This window comes from Pteropus medius, unplaced genomic scaffold (genome assembly GCF_902729225.1).
Source record: "Pteropus medius unplaced genomic scaffold, Ma_sr-lr_union100, whole genome shotgun sequence".
Taxonomy (NCBI): domain Eukaryota; kingdom Metazoa; phylum Chordata; class Mammalia; order Chiroptera; family Pteropodidae; genus Pteropus; species Pteropus medius.
In genome coordinates this window covers 15,349,993-15,357,184 of record NW_024354911.1, presented here as the reverse complement: position 1 = coordinate 15,357,184, position 7,192 = coordinate 15,349,993, and positions in this window count along the sequence as shown.

Genomic DNA, 7,192 nt, shown 5'->3' with positions numbered 1-7,192 from the left:
TTGCTTGATGACTCTTGCCCAGTGGCTCCAGGTAGGTTGCAGCTAAACTTGGCCTGAAGCTGGGCCACTCCCAGGAGGCCCTGGGGCTAGCACACCTGGTGGCACACTTGGGACCACTCCAGAGAACCACCTGGCCACCCATGAGCAAGACACACAAAGAGCAGACTGGGCAGGCACCAGAGCCCTACTAAAGCAAATCCTGCTCCATAGGGTCAGCCCCTGTACAATAGCTCCTCCGCTGTAGTTACAGCCAGTCGTCACAACCAATTAGCCTGAGAGTCAGTCCCTCCCATTAATGTGCAAACAGCAACCAAGACTCAGCTACAACAGGAGGGCACACATGACCCATCCAAGGGACATACCTGAAGCATCCGGCTCAGGTGACCAGGGAAGACTGCACTGCTGGGCCCCACAGGACACTTATTACATAAGACCACTCTACTAAGACCAGGAGACATAGCAGCCTTACTTAATACATGAAAACAAACAGAGGGAGGCAGCCAAAATGGGGAGACAAAGAAACATGTCCTAAATGAAAGAACAGAACAAAGCTCCAGAAAAAGAACTAAACACAATGGAGACAAGCAATCTACCAGATGTAGAGTTCAAAACACTGGTTGTAGGGATGCTCAATGATCTCAGTGACAACTTCAACAAAGACATAGGAAACATAAAAATGGAGACAGAAATCATAAAAAAACTCAGAAATGAAGAATACAATAACTAAAATGAAGAATACTTTAGAGGGAATCAACAGTAGATTACATGAAGCAGAGGATCAAATCAGCAAAGTGGAAGATAAGGTAGCAGAAAACACTCGATGAGAATAGCAACAACAAAAAAGAATCCCAAAAAATCGAAGATAGTTTAAGAGGCCTCAGGAACAACATCAAATGTACCAACATTTGCATCATCATTATTTGAAGAAATAATGACAGAAAACTTCCCTAACCTGGCAAAGAGAATAGACATACAAGCCCAGGAAGTGCAGAGAGTCCCAAACGTGATGAACCCAAAGAGGGCCACACAAAGGCACATCATCACTAAAATGCCAAGGGTTAAAGACAAAGAGAGAATATTAAAAGCAACAAGAGAAAAGCAGTTAGTTATCTACAAGGGAGCTCCAATAAGATTGTCAGATGATTTCTCAACAGAAACTCTACAGGCCAAAAGAGATAGTCATGAAATATTCAAAATGATGATAAGCAAGAAACTACAACTAAGATTACTGTACCTGGCAAAGCTATCATTTAGAATCAAAGGACAGATAACGAGCTTCCCAGAGAAGAAAAAGGTAAGGGAGTTCATCACCACCAAACCAATATTACAAGAAATGAGGCTGAAGAGGAGAAGGAGAAAGAGGAGGAAAGAGGAGGAAGCGAAGAAGGAAGAAGAAGGAGGAAGAAGGAGGAAGAAGGAGGAGGAAGAAAGAGGAAGGAGGAGGAAGGAAAAAGGAGGAGGAGGGAAGAGGAGGAGGAAGAAGAAGAGGAAATGTATTAAAATATGAATAATAAAATGGCAATAACTGCATATCTAGCAACAAGTACGTCAAATGAAAAAAAATTAAATGCTCCAGTCAGAAGATCAGGCTGCTAAATGAATAAGAAAATAAGACCCCTACAAATGCTGCCTACAAGAGACTCATTACAAGAGATCAAAAGACACACACAGACTGAAAGTAAAGGGATAGAAAAAGATATTTCATAAAAATGGAAACAAACAAACCTAAGGTAGAAATACTTAGACAAAATAAACTTTAAAACAAAAGCTATAACTAGAGACAAAGAAAGACCCAGTAATCCCATTTCTGGATATTTATCCAAACAACCTGAAAACATTACTTCGAAGGGACATGTTAATCCATATATTCAATGCAGCATTATTTACAATCACCAACATATGGAGGCAACCTAGATGTCCATCAATGGATGAACAGATAAAGAATAGGTGGTACATATACAATGTACAATATATACAATGAAATATTACTCGGTAATAAAAAAAAGAATGAAATCTTACCATCTGCAACAAATGACAGACCAAGAGGATACTGAGCTGAAGTTAAGTCAGACAAAGACAAATGTCATATAATTTCACCTACATGTGGAATCTAAAGGACAAAACAAACAAACAAAACAGAAATAAACTCATAGATACAGAAAAAATTTTGATGGTTGTCAGATGGGAGGAGAGTTGCGGGGGCAATGAAAAAAAGGAAGGAATTAAGAAGTAATATAAGAGGTAGAAAAAAATGATGTAGATGATAGAGGCTCTGTTCATCTCTCTGGTGACCAAATCAAAGTTGTGACAGAAACAAGGAGCAGCAGCAAGGAAAAATCACCTGGGATCTAGAGGAACAAGCCATACAACTAGGGAGAAATACAAGAAATCACCTGGCGACCACAGAAGGTAGGACTGGGTGAGGACATGGGGCTACCCGATCTCGACCGGCTGAGCCAGACAGAGGCAGCGGCAGAGGCAGAAGCATCTTAAAGAGGCTGGGTCCACAAGCGGATTTTCACGGTGACGGACCTGCTCGCTCTGAGCACCAGTGCTGATTTGGCTGCACACAGGGGTCACCAGGGACTTACAGGGAGACATTGTTGGAGTGAGGGTCGAGGCAAGACTCACTCTGTACAGAAGTACCGGTGGTATCCACTGTTCCCTGTTGAACCCTGCCCTCTATCTGTGTGCCCATGAGGTCATCAAACTGGAAAACAGAGGTCATTCTGCCCAGAGGATTCCCTGAAAATCCGCCTCCCCCAACTCGCATCCCCACTTAAGCCACATCCAGGTATATCCTCAGCAAGTCAGGTGCTCCTTGCTGAACAGCTCCTAGACTCACACTGGAGGTAGCTGGCCTCAGTTTCTGGAGTGGCCTTTTGAGGCAACTGTAAGCCCAGCATCTGGGGATTGCTTGCTGAATCTTAACAGGTGGCTCCAGAGGAGCAGAGGCTTGGGCTAAATTTGGCCTGCAACTGAATCCCTCTCAGGACTGTGCCACTGCACACCTATTTCACAAATCCACACTAATAAGACTGGGAGACTTAAGAGCTTTCCTTAGTGCATAGAAACAGACCCAGAAAGGCAGCCAAAATGGGAAGACAAAGTAGCAGAAACCATAGGAGAGAACAGAACAGAGATCCAGAAACAGCAGAGTCAAGCAGTCTAACAGAGGCAGAGTTCAAAACACTGGTTATAAAGATTCTCAATGACCTTTTGGGAAGTGTAGATAAATTCAGTGATAACTTCAATGAAGAGATAAAAAAAATAAAATGGAAATAAAAATTATAAAAGGGAACCAGTCTGAAATAAAGAACACATTATCTGACATGAGAAGTATAGTAAATGTAATAAACATAAGAATAAACAAAGTGAATAAAGAAAAAGATCAAATGCCCTATCTAGAGCATGGGAAAGCCAAGGACACGCAATCTGAATAGCAAGGGATAAGGTGCCAAGACTATAAAAATAATTTAAGGAGGATATGGGACACTATTAAGGGTCCAAATATCCGTCTGATCAGCATAACTGAAGAAAATCAAGATGTTGAATAGCTGTTTGAAGAAATAATGATGGAAAACTTCCATAACCTAGTGAAGAAAATGGACATAAAACTCCAGGAAGCTCAGAGAATTCCAAAAATCAGGGATCCAAAGAGGCCCACACCAAGACACATCATAATTAAAATGCCAAAGGTTAAATACAAAGTAAGAATTCTAAAAACAGCAAGAAAAAAGCAGATAATTACTTAAAAGGAAACACCCATAAGACTGGCAGCTCATTTTTCCAAAGAAACTATGCAGGAGAGAAGGGCTTGGCAAAAAATATTCGACAGGATAAAAACCCAAGATCTACAACAAAGAATAATTTATCCAGCAAAGCTATCATTTAGAGTTGAAGGACAGATAAAGAGCTTCCCAGACAAAAATAAGCTAAAGGAATTTATCACCACCAAGCCAGTATTACAGGAAATGTTGGAGGGACTTCTTTAAGAAGAAAGAATACAAAAGACTAACTTCAGATTAAAAGATACACACAGACTAAAAGGAAGGGGATGGAAAAAGATATTGCTTTGATGGACCTAGAAGGTATTTAAGTCAGACAGAAAGATAAACACTGTATGATTTCACTTATAGACAGAATCTAAGGAATAAAAAGAAAAACTAATCAAAAACAGACTCACAAATATAGTGGACAATTTGGTGACAGACAGAGAGGAGGGGGATTTAGGGGGCTGGGAGAATGGGTGAAGGGTTAAAGAAGTATAAATTAGTAGTTGATGGATTGTCACGGGGATGGGGAGCATGGCATAGGGAACGTAGTTAGCATTAATACGTTGGCTATGTGGAGGGTCAAGTGACGGGGGGAGCAATTAGGGGGGTCATTTTACGAACTATAATATGTCTGAGCAATGTATTGTATATTTGAAACTAATTAAAATAAATAAATTTAAAAAATAAGTAATATAAGAAATACAGTCAATAATATTGTAATAACCGTGTATAGTTTCAGATGGGTACTATCTTTATTGGAGTGATCACTTCGTAAATTATATAAATGTCTAATCACTATGTTGTACACCTGAACCTAATATAATATCATAACTCAACTATAATTGAAAAATTAAAAAGAAATTATTTTAAAAAAAAAAAACACCTTAAGAGAAAAAAGCTATCTTGACTTGCTCCTTTGAAGGGAACCTTCAGTGCAACCTGAGACATTCTCCTAGCTCTGATCGACCTGCCACCCAACACCACCTCAGCAAAACCTGAGACAGCTGCTAATCATCCACCCATTAGAAGCCTTAAGCAAGTATCTAATAGAAGTCACTTTACCTCCCAGAGTTTGTCTCTGTAGAGTTATTTATTAAGTCCAAATAAACTCATAGGCCTCTCTGCAAAAATAAATTTTATTTAAGGTACTCAAGTGTCTCGTTGCTTTATAAGATGTTTCAAGAACTCTTATATTTGAAATGCAGCTATAAAAGTGAGCACAACTTTTTTTCACAACTATTTAAAGTCTCGTTTCCAAATCTGATCTATAGAAATCAAATTTTCTAATTCTTTTGCAGCTGATGCCAGTCTTTATTTAATCTACTATGTCGCTCCCTGGATGATCCTGACTTCAAATGATACATTTGTCTCACAGTCTCTCACCAACAACAGACCTCTACATATCTAAACCTCATCTCGTATTGTTTATTTAAAAAGTGAGAAGTCTGAGCTTGATCAATATTTTTCAGATTGATTAATGGACCTTGACCCATGTTCTACAGATGAGCACATGGTTTATTAAGCACATTCAATGAGATAGTACTGCATTTTGTCTTCTTTGTCTTACTGAGTAAATAAATTGAATCAATAAAGTGAACAGAGTGGCTAATGAGCAATTCTCATAATAGAGACTATATTACCTAATTTAGTGGGGGAAAAAAGACCTTAGACCATCAAAAAAGAGGCTCTGCTCCTATGCAACTTTACCTACCATCTATCTATCTTCTACCTATTATTCACTCTATGAAAAATAATCTTAACTCATAGAGCTCAGTTTTAAATTCAGCAATGGTACCAGTAGAACCAATCTTAAAACATTGTCATGTGTCAAAAAATCAAATGGAATGCCAAGCTCAAAAAAATAAAATAATAAAAGCAAGAAGAAAGATGATGAAAATTATTTTACTATAAAGAGCAAAGAATCATCATCATGATATATTTTAAATGTAATAATAATAATGCCATTACAAACTCATTTGGACTTTTCTCCTTGCAAAGAGATATTTAAACATGAGAAAGAACTTCAGAATTCCCTCTTCCTACAGTTGAAAGGACCTAGTGCCTCAAATAAAACTAAGGAATGATTTGTATTTTAGAGGTAGCCCCTAAATGTTTATATCTGTTCATAGAATACTACAGTGAAACAGAAAGAAGTCTAGATTCTTCCAGGGATATTCTGATTACTTTTATTTACTTAAGATTATGTCTGCTTTTTAAAGGAATCACTGACAATGTGAGCACATATGAAATAGAAAAATTCAACATTTAAAAAAACAAGAAGCATCCCAATTAGTAACTAGAGGTATATATTTCCAGTAAATATAGAGATGGATTACAAAAATTTCAGGTCAGAAAAATGACTTGTTGGACTAGCCATATACCAGTATATCTACTAAGAATATAATTATTTGTCTCAAGGTATTTTCTATTAATTTATTCTATTTATATAACCTACAGTAAAGTTGAGTACATGCATAAAAGTAAATATATGATTTGCATTTGTGACCAATAAATTGTCAATAATTTAGAATCAACTAAATTAATCAGGCTGGGACTGAAGTTTATTTTAGATCATCTCTACAAAATAATTTACTAAGCAAATCAACAGTGCAAACATGATTATAAGACACTTAGGGGGGAATTTATTAATTCTTTGTGTGCATATGACACTCTCACTGGCAAATGGGCCTTCTTTATTTTTACAGTTAAGCAATAACCTTCCCCACAACTGGTTAGTTCTTAAGCCTGTGTTTCTTTAAATTCCTCTGTATTCAAAGCAATTTCTAACTCACAGATGAACCCCACACACTGTGCCTGTTCTTCCTTCTCTTATCACATACTCACCCCCAAGCACAAAAGCAACACAAGAGCACCAGTTCTTGTTCCTATGGTAATCAGGTGGAAAACTCTAAATCCAAAAATAGGGGAAAAGAAGAAACTGAGAGAAGTAAGGAGTTGGACCCCAAAGCAGCCTGATCTTCAGGGATGGCCAGCCTACACTAACTGCTATTTCTCCCAAAGTCTCTGACCAAACTTTGTGTTTGTTTCCTAGGACCCTGTAACAAAGTCCCATAAACTGGGTGGCTTTAGACAATAGACATCTATTCCCTCACAGTTCTGGAAGCTATAAGCTCCAAATCAAGACATTCCAGGGCCTCGCTCTAGAAGAGAAGGCTCTAGAGAAAATTCCACCCTTGTCTCTTCCAGCTTTTGTGGGCTTCTGGTGTTCTTTAGCTCGTGGTAGCATCACTCCAATCTCTGTCTCCACATGGCTTTCTCTTTGCATTTGTAGAGTGATTTTCAGTTGACAAAGCAGTTCCAAGTATGGTCATCATCCCATTTGATGATCATACTTTGTAATGGAGGTGCTAATATTTTCATTTTACACAAGAAAGAACTGAGCCTGAAGTGGCCTA